The following is a 15,592-nucleotide window of genomic DNA, read 5'->3' as shown; positions in this document are numbered from 1 at the left end:
TACCTGAACTGAATGTTTTTAAAAATAAAAAACGTATGGTCAGAGGATACTTTAAAAATTAACTCAAAAAGTAGGTTATACACCATCCTGATTTTTTTTGTAGATCATATTCAGAGATATAAGAATATATGGTAAAAATCTGAAAAGGCTGAATAACTGGTGACATGGTCAAACTATGGCCTGAAGTAGGGCTATTTTTAGCTAAATCATAAAAAGTTGCATGCAGCTAAAGCTTTTTACAGGAGACCTAACAGACTTTTAATTACAACAATTGCTGATTTATCAACTGATATGTTATAGGAAATTTGAAAACAAAATTCAGCTTTGTATCATATTAAGCCATGGCTTATTAAATAAACCAATATTTTTTTATGATTTTGGGTGTTCAGGTGATTTTGCAGCCTCACTATGCAACTCCTAAGAGAGATAAACTTGATTCGAGATCATTTTTGAATTCTGTGAGATTAATTCAGTCAGTGATGTCGAGAAAACCCACTTGTAGAGAAATATATATGCAAAAACATACCAGGTTTGTGAACCTGACGATGACCGAAGAAGGTCGAAACGTTGTTCGCTCTTCTATGTAAAATATTTTCTCAACCCTAATGAGCCGTTTTTGCATATATAATTCAGTCAGTGTAGAAAATTTCAGCCTTCTACCACCATTACTCTCGCAGCTTTAAGCAGCCAAAGTTGCCCGAAAATGAATTCGCTAAAAATAAAAGTAAATTTTACAGGGCTATAAATCAGAAACTATTAGAGATATTGATCTAATATTTGGCAATTTTTCATTATATGGGTAGAAAAGCACATGTGAAATTTTCAACGCATTCTGATGGCGTCACCTGGAAAATTTTCCAAAATCTGGATGATTTGACATGGAGTAACCTACGTACAAATTATCTTAAACAAAACTCTGCTTCGACTACTAACTTTCTAATCTACATATTCTCGACAACCGCAAGACTGATCTCTGGCTGTCGATTGTTATCTTGTCATTACTTCCACAAATACCTGTCTTACCGCTGACTTCCCAAAATGTCTGGAACTGAAAGAGAACTTTGTCTCTGTACGCCATCTCTCAAGCTGAGCTTTATTTTAAGAACTTTTGCTGATGTTTAAATCCCAATGTACAGTTTGTATTTATGTAATAAAAATGACCTAATCATCAGAGAAACACTTGCTTTGATTACTTTCTCTTTCAACACTACGTCTTGTAGAGTCAAAGTAATGCTGTATAGAAAACGGAGTGACAAACTAATTATTTGTATGGATAATTACCATAATTAACTACTTGTTTTATTTAAGTGTGATAATTCACCACACTTTAGCACTGATAAAGTGTATTTTAGTTCTTCTTTCATGAAGTTCAAACTTTTTGTTTCTTCCTGCTTGTGTGTATCAACACATCAACCAGTTTCACAGATTTGCTATGAGCTCTGTATCAACATAAATCATTTTTATGTTCTTGATTTCAATTTCCACAGTTTACTTGTGTTGATATTTCTAATCAGATAAATGAATTGACGTTAGAAAATAGTGTGATAGTATATGAGTTATTGTTTTTAAGAATCAGGTATAACATCAAAATAATTAGAACAAAGATCTTACTGAAGGTCCTAAAGCAGCATCGTTACAGGATAAAGAATAGAGCAAGTAGATGCAATATCTCTAGCACCCTCTGCCTGGATCGAAGGGGTCACTTGCGTAAGAGTAAATACTATTAATCAAAATCAGGATGTGTTTCCAATTGTGTTATTATCAAATCAGCGACTTTAGTAATTTCACATAAATTTATAGTTTAACAGTTTTCAATGTTTTCTTGCATTTTGATTGACCATTTAACAAAAACAAAACGGTAATTTTAGAGAAAGACCTGGCTGACTCTTTGTCCAATGTATTCATTATCGTTTAAACCTGCGTATATTTAGTATCAAGAGATCACGCAGTAAAATGTGAACATCTAAAAACAAGCTAAGCCCAACAACGAAAAATGAATTGTTTTGGTTATCATAGCGATGGTTTCCATTGAAAGTGTCACATTAAGAATGACTGGTTTCGGATGGTTTGTTAGATATTTTACTGTTTACAAAACCAGAAAGTGAATTTAGATAGTCAGTTATATGTGTGTGTGTGTGTGTGTGTGTTACTCAGACTGTACATAGTATTAAACTGTAATTAGCTTATTTATGGGCCACACAAGTCCTTAATTTGGTTCTGTGTAGAATGTTGTCAAAGGATATGATAGTGTTATGCAGAATAATTTTAGAAAGTGCGATAATTCGACAAAACATTTTCCAGAAAATTTGACAGAGAAAAGTGTTGAGGGTACAATTTAAATTAATAAAAAATCAATCTATATATATACATTTTAATGGTTTTTGCATAGTTGAAACGTTTTGACTTATCTTGAAACTGTGGAAGAGACGGTAAGATGGCCTGGATAATGTGATAACTGTAGATGCAAGACAGCTTAAAATAGACTGAAACTATAAATAATACGTTTCATAACAGACTGAAACATTAGACAAGTCTGTCTTAAACAACCTGATGCTGTGGATAAGACGGTTAGAAACAGTTCAGCACTGTGGATATGACAGTTTTAAACAATATTAACCTATAGATAAGACTGTTTAAAACAACCTGAAGCTGTAGATAAGACGGTTAGAAACAGCTCAGCACTGTGGATATGGCAGTTTTAAACAATATTAATCTGTAGATATTTCTTTAATATTTACATACTTTGTTAAAAAGTTGCAACATCAGTAGAAAATTAGGAAAGTAAAAAACGTTTAGTTATGTAAAATGTAGCAATAACTAAAATGAAAAAAATTCAAATTTTGTAAGACGTTTGATAACATTAGAAATAACAAGTAAACATTGTCAGTGTTGTGTATAAAGAAATATTATGAAACACAATTGTGATTTTAAATGTGAATAAAATTTTGTTAATTTGTGGCAATCTTTACAGAGTTTTCTTAACATCCGCCATTTTTGACAGGCCATACACTAGTAATGTTATAATCGCACTTAGTATTGAAAAAGTAAACTTTCAGAGCGTTCCCAGTAATTCGGAAAGATCCTGAAGATATGATCGTAACTGCTCATTCAATTTTTTCATCAGAAATAGTTGACAATATTGAAAGCGAGTTTATTTCTTTTACCAATGTATTATCCCGGTGAATTGTTTTTGCCATTGAAAGATAATAAGGCATGTAATATCATTCAAAAAGGCCAATTTTGATCCTCAAAAAATTATGACTTTCGTATTAAAAGAGCTTTTCTATTTCATTTCATTATAAACGTATTTTATATAATTGTAAAAAGTATGGTTTACGTTCTTTGGTGTATTTTAAAAGTAAAGACTGGGTATTTTGCTTTGTTGTTTATTTTCAGAATAATAATAAAAGGACTGATCTTGGTTCTTAAGGTTGTGTACAGACTGGAAAATACTGAGTTTGATATTTAAACCACATGAAAATAATAGAGAATATGAAGAATGTGTGAATGGTGTTTGTGGTGATATTCGTACGGTGAGAGGTGTTTACCATCGTATTCGTGCAAGTTCGGTTTTGCAGGTGTCGGAATATATGAGTAAAAATGTGTTACTGAAGAAGTTAAGGGAATTTGGTTTCGTTTGTTAAGAATTTCGCGCAAACTTACACGGGATCTGTCTGAGTTAGCTGTTCATAATTGAGCAGTTAAAGACTAGAGGATAGGCATTTGGTCATCACCACCAACTGTTGGATCTTTCTTTTAACAACGAATAGTGAGATTGACCGTCACATTGTAATGCTTCCAAGGTTGAAATGACGAGCATGTTTGGTAGGTGGATGATTTGAGCGAGCGACCCTCAGTTTGCGAGTCGAGCTTCTTAACTATCTGGCCACGGTGGACCATACTAATTTGAAAGGAGTGGAAAGGGACTGATTGTGTGGAAATAAAACAATGGTGTTTATCTTGGTACAAGACATGTTCGGATTGTGTTTACAGGCACTCCTACTTCTTTGCCGTATGTGGTGAAACTCCTTGACCCCTGTGACCTGTGTCTGTGCATGTGAAACATGATTAACAACATTGTATTGCAAAATGTGTCTTGGTGAGGATCATTTGTATCAAGAATGCCCACTACTGCGATATTATAGATGTAATGTTCAAGATTATTTGGTTTGGTTTTGTATGAACGTACTTAAACAACCAGTCACCCCTCGTGAGGGTACTATAGATAATTTACTAGCTGTTATGCAGTAAGAAATAATGATTGATTCGTCTAAAGTAATTGCTACTGCAATTGTGGAAAAGACGGCGCCTGTGTATGAAGGGGAAGATTTAATAGTCTGATAGTCTAAACAACAGTGGTGATGAGTTTCTCATGTCATCTAAGTAGATTGATGGTGATGTTCATCATGTTCTACAACTCTCACATGGACACCTGATTTGTGTAGGGATAGAACGTTTTGTTAAAAATGCAATCATCCAGAAAGTGTAAGGTGAATCTGCAAGCATCGGGGGTTAAGAACAAATTTAATCTACAATATAAATTAAAGTTAGTGTTCTCAGTTGTAATGGCTTGAGATGTTTAACTAAATTGCATACATTTATTATTATTATTATATTATGCGCTGATTTTCTATAGCGTGTGTTCAGCAGATTGAATTCGTTTCTATCTAGCCAGGTTGGTGGTATGGTTCATTTTATTTATCTAATGCTTTGGGTAGACACAGGGTTCGTAATCTTGTTGGTAAAATTTCGTCTCTCTGCAATTCGTTTATTTCTCTGATAATGGTGGACGTATTATACCCATTAAATGTTGTAATTCTAATTATTTGGTAATTAATATCTATGTGCCTAGCAATGTTGCCGATAATCGGCATTTTTTTTTATTATTTACCAAGAGTACTACCTGTAGATTATAATATTATTCTTGTTAGTTATTTTAATTATATAACTGATGTTTATCTAGACAGATTTTGTGTTCGAGTTACTAATGATCTAAGTCATCAGGGTTTTTCTTCATTGGTTGGTTGCAATTTATTTACTATTGTATGTTTATTTGTATTTTATTTGTTTATCGTCAGCAGTTTACATGAAGTCAGTATTTTCTGGTGTACAAAGACCGTCCAGAATTGATAAAGTTCTTATTTCCAATTCCTTGTAATGTTATATTTCTGATTTTAATCAATTACGGGTTTTATCAGAAGGATCATAGTTTTCTTGAGGTACATTTTCAGTTGTGTGTGGCTGTATGTGGCCGTGGTTATTAGTATTTCAATAAAGTTTTGTTAGTTGATGATTTTGTAAACATTATTTACAGCTTACTTATTCGTAGTACGAGGTGAGAGGAATATAGTAGTGTTGATCGTTGTAGTTGGTATGCTAACTTAAAGGGTAGTTTGTAAGATTATATCGGATTTTTGGCGGGAGAGAAAGCGCTATCTTGGACGGTTTTTCTTAGAAAGAAAGAGGTATTTTGATTTTTGGGTGGAAGGGAGGTAAGAGTTAACAGTCGACTAAATGTTTGCGTTCTGAACATAATCGTCAAATTGCAAACTATCTGTTAACCTGAAAATGACCTAAGAAGGTCAAAACGTAGTTCTGTACTTTATTTTAATTAATGTTTTAATACTCATACCAGCCATCTTTAGAATAGATTTTTACTTCAAGTGGGTCTCTCATCATCATCATCATCATGGATAATCGTCAATGCAAGCTGAAAATTGGAAGTTTATTTAACGATAAGACAGGTATAGACAACATGATAATAGGCTACGTTCTATTATAGTATTATTTAAAGGTGTAACGAGACGAAAGGATGCGTGTTTCATCTTTACAATGTTATATCACGTATTGACAAGTTTCTTAGTGATGGTGATATTACTACTAAGGAGATTTTATTAAACGTATATGGTAAAACAATATCCAGGTTTGGATGGTTTTACTTCTAAATGCTTTCAATTGTTTTTGTTTCTTTTATTATTATTATTGCTGATTTTCTAGGAGAAAATACTTAACGAGATGTTACGTAATAAGTGTTTATTGCAAAATATGCTGGTAAGGTGTTATAATTTCTGTTCCTAAAGGTAGTGATAAACGTTTGGTTTTTGATGGTCATTCTATTACCTTCTTGAGTGTGAGCTGTAAAACTTTCGTGAGAGTCTTAGTGGAGCACCTTTCTAGAGTTATATGGTCTATTACTTTAATGGAGGCCCGGCATGGCCAAGCGTGTTAAGGCATGCGACTCGTAATCTGAGGGTCGAGGGTTCGCATCCCCATCGCGCCAAACATGCTCGCCCTTTCAGCCGTGGGGGCGTTATAATGTTAGGTCAATCCCACTATTTCGTTGGTAAAAGAGTAGTCCAAAAGTTGGCGGTGGGTGGTGATGACTAGCTGCCTTCCCTCTAGTCTTACACTGCTAAATTAGGGGTGGCTAGCACATATAGCCCTCGAGTAGCTTTGTGCGAAACTCAAAACAACAAACAAACAAACATTACTTTAATGGATCAAATTCAAGGTTCTGGTGTTTAAAATAATAGTCTTGATAATCAGCGAGTATGTTAGTGACGTCGATATCTCCAAACTATCAATTTATTGAATGTCAGAAATAACTGTCTATACCATAGACATCAGTACGCGTTTGTTAGTGCTGTGAACTGTTTGTTTGTTGAAGTTAAGCATAATGCTACACAACGGTCTATCTGTGCTCTGTTCACCACGGATATCGAAATCCGATTTCTAGTGATGTAAATCCACTGGAGAGAGCATTGTGAACTTAGAAATGACGACATGTTGAAATTTGTATGTTTCTTGATAGACAATCTGAAAGTTGTATTTTAAATATTAGTAATCAGTAACTCGTTCATATTACTCCACAGCTAAATAAGTTAGGTATGATTTGTGAAACAACGCTATAGGACATTGTCTGAGAGAGGCTATAACAGTTTAGAAGTGTATTCCATACTTTCATAGGTTTAGTGTGTATTTAAAGGTGAGCAGTGGATATTTAGAAAATGGACGAATGCAGTAAGTCAATCATTTGTTATTTTTATTACAGATAATGCATTTTGACGTAATTAAATCTAGACAGTGACGGCTTTTACTGTCACAGTATACTTGTTCAAGTCATTTGCTAATAATAGTGATTTAACTATATATGTGAAAGTCCGCCTTTATAAAATACGTATAAATTATTTTGTCAGCAATTAGTATGTTATTGTATAGTAAACGTTGTGTTGATGATGTAAAACGTTATATGAAGTTTAATTATTTCATGGTAGTGTCCTTTTTAGGGCGATTTAAACCTACAGACATTTACTTTGTGTATTGTAAAATGTGTATAATTCTGATCATGATGTGTTAAATATTGTTTGACATATTATTATGTCACTGAAAATCATTAAACACTTGGTTAATAATTAAGAGAGTAAGTTTGAATTAAGATGTTGTCATTTTAGGACATATAAATGGCAAAGAAATTTAATGCAATTTTTATGAAGTCCCTTTTTGTAAAATATGAGATAAGGTAACACGTGTAAATTATTTTTGAACAAAGTAGTAAAAATGTTATTGCATAATAAACATTTATTGATGCTGTAAATTGTTGTGTAGAGTATAAGTTTTCATTTTTGTGGTCATTTTTTGGGTCATTCCATGTCAAATCATCCAGGGGGCTGCAGGTGACCCCCACAGAACGCCTTGAAAAAATTCGCATCTGTTCATTTACCCATATAATGAAAAATTGCCAAAGATTAGTTCAATATCTCTAATAGTTTCTGATTTACAGCCCTGTAAAATTTAATTTTTTGTTATTTTTGGTGAATTCATTTTCGGGCAACTTTGGCTGCTTAAAGCTGCAAAAGTAATGGTGGTAGAAGGCTGAAATTTGCTACACTGACTAAATTAATCTCACGGAATTCCAAAATGGTCTCAAACAAAGTTTATCTTTCTTAGGATTTGCATAGTGAGGCTGTAAAATCACCTGAAAACCCAAAATCGTAAAAAAAACATTGATTTATTTAATAAGCCATAGCTCTACGACATAATATTAAAACAAAGCTGAATTTTGTTTTCAAATTTCCTATAACATATCAGTTGATAAATCAGCAATTGTGGTAAATAAACCTATTAGATCTCCTGTAATAAAAAAAAATTTAGTTGCATGCAACTTTTTATGATTTAGCTAAAAATAGCCCTACTTCAGGCCACAGTTTGTCCATGTCACCAGTTATTCAGCCTTTTCAGATTTTTACCATATATTCTTACATCTCTGAATATGATCTACAAAAAAAAATCAGGATGGTGTTCAACCTACGTTTTGAGTTATAATTTTTAATGTATCCTCTGACCATACGTTTTTTATTTTAAAAAGATTCAGTTCATGTGTGTTACGTGTGCAAATATATCCATACAATTTTGACAAATACCTGTCAGAATTTTATGAATCCCACTGAAATATTCTAACCAGCCTTTCACAATGTTAAATAATGAAGTTGTAAGAAACAAGAAAGAATTAATTAATTTCTGAACAAGTTTATTGACATAACTAGTTAGATCACATGGCAATGCAAATATATTGGAAATGCATAACAGTTATGCAGATATGGTTGAATTTAAGATTCATAATATAATGAATACAAAGGTAAATTAGACACAAAAAGCACAGTGCTACAACAGGGTATAACTGAGAAAGATTATAGTCACACCAAACTGCAATAATTGTAACAATGAAATGTTTGAAAAACTGCTTCGGCGATACATTAGCCTTAACAACATCAAATAAACATTACTTTGTTCAGACAGCTTGAATAAATTTCTGAAATTCGAGTTTGATTATGTTGAAATCACTTTGACTTAAAACATAGTGGCGAGCACTACTGCCTTGCACGGTAAGTGCACTTATCAGACAAAGAATATGTTGGAAAGGAATCCAACTTTCATCTTTACGGGACCTTGCAGGCCATGAGAACAGTTCGTTTCTTGATTTCTTCATAAATGACACCAACACATCAGAATGTTCATCTGATCTATCTTTTATGTTTCCCACATACTATCCATGATGGTATATGCATGCCACATATTTCCCTGGCTGATAATTGTCAGTGTTATCATTAGACCCTATTTGAGCTGCTGCTGCATCACTTTCACTGCTACTACCAACAGTTACAACTGTGTACACATCATCATCTGATAACCTTCTCATATAGAATGTGTTGGTAGAATAAAGCTATGATGTGACCTAATACCTGCCACAGTTTTGTATTTTTCATGGTGCTCAAGTAGATCAAACTTTACATAATTCTGCAGGACTGATTCCTGATTGACAAGAAAGAACTGAATGCCCTGAATGTGGTCTTTTGACCAACGGTACATATCAGAGACACTTAAAATTTGACAATTTATTTTTCACAACCTTGATTTTTTTTTAAGATCATGTTCAGTGATGTAAGAATATAAGATAAAGGCTGATTAGAATATTTCAATGGGATTTATAAATTATTTCAAAATTGTATGGATATATTTGCACACAGTAACACATCTGAATTGAAGTTTGTTTTTTCAAGTAAACAATGTATGGTCAGAGAATACTTTAAAAAATTATAACTCAAAAAGTAGGTTGAACACCATCCTGATTTTTATTTGTAGATCATATTCAGAGATGTAAGAATATATGGTAAAAATTTGAAAAGTTTGAATAGCTGGTGACATGGTCAAACTGTGACATGAAGTAGGGCTATTTTTAGCTAAATCATAAAAAGTTGCATGCAACTAAATTTTTTTACAGGGGATCTAATAGGCTTATTTACCACAATTGCTGATTTATCAACTGATATGTTATAGGAAATTTGAAAACAAAATTCAGCTTTGTTTTAATATTATGTCGTAGAGCTATGGCTTATTAAGTAAACCAATGTTTATTACGATTTTAGGTTTTCAGGTGATTTTACAGCCTCACTGTGCAACTCCTAAGAGAGATAAACTTGATTCGAGATCATTTTTGAATTCTGTGAGATTAATTCAGTCAGTGTAACAAATTTCAGTCTTCTACCGCCATTACTTTTGCAGCTTTAAGCAGCCAAAGTTGCCCGAAAAGGAATTCGCCAAAAATAAAATAAAATTTTACAGAGCTGTAAATCAGAAACTATTAGAGATATTGATCTAATATTTGGCAGTTTTTCATTATATGAGTAGATGAGCACATGTGAATTTTCTCAGAGCATTCTGAGGGGGTCACCTTGAAAATGTTCCAAAATCTGGATGAATTGACATGGAATGACCCTTTTGTTTAAAGCAATTTAAACAAAGTCAAATTGTATGTTTTATTGCATAATAAACGTTTTATTGACGATGTAAATTGTTGTATAAAGTCAAATTAATAAAATAATAATAAGTTTTAACTATTGTATTATATCGCCGTTTTTGGGGTGATTTAAACTTATTCATGCATTGCATGCATCGTAAAAATGTATATAATTAATCAATTACGTTAATAATACCGTATATCGTATTATTGAAAATTAAGAGAAAATCTTATTTAAAACTCTGTTATTTTAGGACAGAAAAATTAATTAACTGTTGAATTAGTGTTAAGTGTCCTTTTAAGAAAAAATGAAATGGTGTTAAGTATCCTTTTTAGGACATTTCATAATTTTTAATTAATTAATTATAAATTAACATTTAAGTGACTTAATTATGACAGTTATACATTATTTAATTAATTATTTATAAAGTAATGAGTGTTGAGCATCCTTTTTATGACAATTTAATTATTTGTATGACTCATAGCAGTCTAAAAACGCTCTCTACTCTGTAGTATAATGATCTATCGTGGCTTGCCTATCTGATCTCGAACTATACTTTCAGCCCTACATGAGTTAGTTGTGCTCTCTGGTGACGCTTTAACTCCTTTTGAGGCTAAAAATTGAAACTATGATCTCGTCATCTTTGACATCACTTCTCTCCTCTGAAACAGCGAATCAGCGTGCGCGTCCAGAGTTCCTGGCGTACTACTATCTCATTACTCATCCTTTTTATAAGGTTTTCTGAAGTTGTATTTCTTGCAGCTGTTCTTATTTGTTAAAAGAGTTTCAAAAATGTAGTGCAGTAGTCCCAACTACGCGGCTTGTGGCTCGTGTCCCGACCTAAAAAGCTTTATACGTAGCCAGCAATTTGTACAGATATTGCAAAAGTAAACAAATATATTCCTCAAGAAATTTAGGTCCCACCCTTGGTCTTATTGCCATCATCTGAAGTAGCCCTCTATGGAAAATAAATTTAAGTTACTGATGTTGGGTCAGTAAGAGCTACTGTTACGTAATCACTACGGGCCAACAGAATTTGTGTTAAGGATTTCAGCTGATTTCTTAATTTTTTAGTTGTTGCGGCTAAATTTAAAGTTGTGACACTATACTTGTTCAAGGCATTCATTAAAAAACCCACAATAATAAAAAATCATGAGGAAAGAATAAAGTGTAGTATTCTTGTAATTGAGTTAAAATGTAAACTGTATTGGTTTGGTATGTACTGAATTTCATTCAAAACTACACGAGGGTTATCTGCGCTAGCCATCCATAATTCTGCAGCTACTCATCACCACCCATGACAAAATCTTTTCTGAGTGTTTTGAGCAAATTAATACAAGTGAACCGATCACACGAACTGTGCAGTAATAAACAAGAAGAAAGCAACAAGACATCGGGGTGGGTGGGTGAAGAAATGAATATTAACTGTAATAACTGATTTAGAAAATATTTCAATTTAGTGTACCTTTGTTTTCAATTTTCACGTTGAATCATTTGGAAGGTAGTGAATGTTTTAGAGAAGAGGTAAAACAAACAAACTGCCATTATAGCTAGCGTGAGAAAACACTTTAGCGTATGGTTTGGGGTTGGTTTATTCTGATTGTACGTTTTATTTCCTTGTGTGATGGTATGTTTTTTGCTTGTTTTTGTTTGCTTTGTTTTCTTGGTGTTGCTAGAGTGAAATCGTTTTTCTTCATCTGCTTCCATTGTTTGTTTGTTTCTGATTTCGTGCAAAGCTACACGAGAGCTATTTGCGCTAGCCGTCTCTAATTTAGCAGTAATAGATTGGATGGAAGGCAGCAAGTTAACACCACCCATAGCAAACTCTTGGGTTGCTGTTTTACCGACAAATAATGGAATTTACTGCACTTTATAACGTCCTTACGGCTGAAAGGGCAAGCATATTCGGTCTGACAGGGATTCGAAACTGCAGGTTGCGAATCGGGCGCCCTAACCACTTGACTGTGACAAGCCAAAGCGTATTGTATAACTCAATAAGAGAACAGACTTGTATATGAATACAACAATTGTTTACAACAAAACGTTATTTAGTGTTTGAACAAAGCTCCATACTCCTTTTTAACTTACGATCAAAGTAAGCTACCTGTATAGTTATTCCAAAGAGAATTTACTGACAAGTTGAAAATTTATGACAATAAAATTAATACAAAAAGGGGTAAAGTCTGTGTGTTTGTTATTACTCACGATAAAAATGAAGAAGGTAAAGTAAAGCATACTTTACTAATGGGCAAGTTCATCATAAGAGTAGTCATACTTCTTATAGCAGCCTCTGACTACTGCCAATGGTTGTGTCTTCTTGACTGACTTTATCTTGACAATAACTCTCGACAATTAACTAGACTTTCAACTGACTTTCTAGCTTCAAACATGGGTTTTATACATAATATTTCTGGTATTCTTACGATCTTCCAAATTCTGTACACAACAATCTTCAAGTAGATCTGTCACTTAATTGGTTGTTTTCCTTGTTCGTTGCATAATGCTCAAAACCAAAACTAAAACCACTTGTTCATTGGTTGCACAAAAAGCCAGAAAATTATCAGTCTTTTTACTCTTATCCTTATGCACACACTTTTGACATGGATACAACAACATATTTCCAACTTATTACTTTCTCTGCAATGTTGTGTGAGCTAATGTAGCGTTCTCACTGCTGTAGTGGTGTCTGTAAGTAACGATTTAATTTCCAGTGTGTCTTTAATGACGCTTTTATAACTTTTCTCATCACCTCAGTTGCATCATTTGTAAACAGCATAAACAAAAACGTTTCTCAACACTTCTCCTTTTGGTTAATCACTGTTATATAATTTGTATGTCTTTATGAGTGTGCATCGCACTTTTCCTCACTGCATATGTTTGCTCAATACTTAAAACATTTGAAATACCGCAAATGCTTCACTAGAATTCTACAGTTATTTCATTTGCGACTGAGTAAAGGCCATATGTCTGCTTGTGTGTGTGTGTTTGATGCCTTCATTGTTTGTTTTTTAAATATATTTTATAAGAGGAAAAGTTTACATACGAAACATGTTGAAAAGAATATATTTTAAATATATCTCAAATTAACATTTAGGTTTTAATTTGTACTTTTGTAAAAGGTTTACTTTTCTATTAGTCTTCCCCGAACATCAGGAGGGTCAAGAAAAAATCAAACATCAACATCATCGATAGAAGTCTGACTTAACTGAATTTTAAAAAAATTAAAATTTTAAATTGTCATAACTGTATAATTACTTTACGTTTCCTTCCTCTTTCTACTGTAAGGTTTAGAAGGAAAGATGTGTTCTATCCAGAACGTCTCTGAAGGTGATTCCGTGGTGTTCAATGTTATCTTTAGCGTCTTGACTCCACTTTGTTCTTGGTCCTCCCCTTTCCTTGTATCTGTATTGTTGTGGTAATTTATCCCAAGGCTTCCTAGTGATGTGGTCAGACTGTTTTATTTGTTGTTTCTTAATATGTTCTAGAACTGGTCTTACTCCCAATCTTTCTCGAACATCTTTGTTCCTGATTCTATCTCGGCACATTACTACGAGGGCTCATGTCAAACATCTCATTTCCATTCTGTGAAGTTGTTAGAGTTCAGGTGTGGCATTGGTAGCACAGTGTTGGCAAGAATATAGTTTTTATGAGGTTAGCTTTTGTGTTGATTGGAATATGTTTATGTAGCAGCAGTGGTAAAGTTGTATTAAAACCTGATTTACTTTGGTACCTTTTGATATTTATTTATCTTTTTCTGTCTATTTTACCATCTTCCGTACATAGACTTTTCAAATACTTAAATTCTTCTTTCTACTTAATGTCAATATTATTTACCAAAATTTAATTTCTTCCCTTGGGTTATTTTCATATTATATTTTTTGCATTTGATGTATAATCGATTCAGATGGTCCTGTAGTCTTTTATCTCTTTCAACAATAAAAGTTTGGTGGTCAGCAAAAATTGAGTTCATTGATGTCATCCTCTTCTGACGGGTTGGCTTCTTTGCACATGTTGTTAATATAGGTGATGAGGAGGGGTAAAGATATCCCACATTGCTGTCTCACATCTGTTGCTACTTTGAAGGGTTTTGACGTTCCTGCTTCAGTTCTTGCTGTTTTTATACACAATGTATATAGAATTTGATATGCTCATTACGCCATATTTCTGTACTGTTTCTCACAGTTTTGATCAATCTACTGGGTCAAATAACTTTTTTGTCGACAAAGGGTAATTTCAGGATTTGGTTGAGCTCTATATTATTTTATCTCAGTTATTTCAGACTAAAGACAGTGTTTGTACTGCTTCTGTTTGATTGATAACCCAATTGTGATTCTAAACGCTGTTGCTCAATGACTGGTTGTAGCCTCCTTTCTATGATATTAGTGTATGTTTTATCTGTTTCACCTGGGAGCGATATTCATTTGCACTTTGTGCAATCTCTTTTGTCACCCATATTCTTCCATGTGGTAACTATGATTGCTTTCTGCCAAAATTCAGGTATTTCCAGCTGATCACAAGGTACTTGGAAAAACATTCTTAGGAATTTTGTACCGGCTTCTACCGTGGCCTTGATCAGTTCTGAGGTCAAACTATCTTAGCCAGCTGCATTATTACTTGGAGCTTTTTTAAATGCCTTCTCTACTTTGTAATGAATATGGGAAAATAAAGACAAAATATTAAACATTTTACCAAAAATAGTTGAAGAATCAAAACTTGTATATTGAGTTCTGCAACTTAATGAATGCTAATATTCATTGATATAAAAGTAAATCAGTTTATGTTAATAAATATTTTAACATTTCGATCACTTTTATATCATTTTCAAACTCTCGCAAAGGATAAATGGCCCCACTACAGCCATGGTTGATTACTAGCAAGAAGGAAACAGTCTTAGCAGTCCCACTATAACTGTATGACTGGTTTGGGTGAGGTCTGTAGCCATTTTGGTGCAATGTAGTTTGTGGTTGAGACACTAATGGATGGAAGAGAAGGCATATTGGCTTTTGCCTGATGGCCTACAGAAAGTTTAATATAAGGTGGTAAAATATATTAATTTACAAGGAGCAAAATACAAAAAGCGTACCCTTGATTAAAAGATAGCAAATGAAAATAATACAACGTCAAGATAATGTGCAAAAAAATCCCATGACATCACAATTTTATACACCCACTGCTACTGAAATTAATACCTTTTTATCAGCCAGTTTCATATTTCAGGGTCTAATTCATCCATATTTTCTCTAGTTCTAGAATATTCTAACAGTTATGTTCCATCTTCAATATCAAAAAGTTGTCGT

Source organism: Tachypleus tridentatus, chromosome 13 (genome assembly GCF_004210375.1).
Source record: "Tachypleus tridentatus isolate NWPU-2018 chromosome 13, ASM421037v1, whole genome shotgun sequence".
In the NCBI taxonomy this organism is placed as follows: domain Eukaryota; kingdom Metazoa; phylum Arthropoda; class Merostomata; order Xiphosura; family Limulidae; genus Tachypleus; species Tachypleus tridentatus.
Note: the sequence above shows the minus strand (reverse complement) of the source record.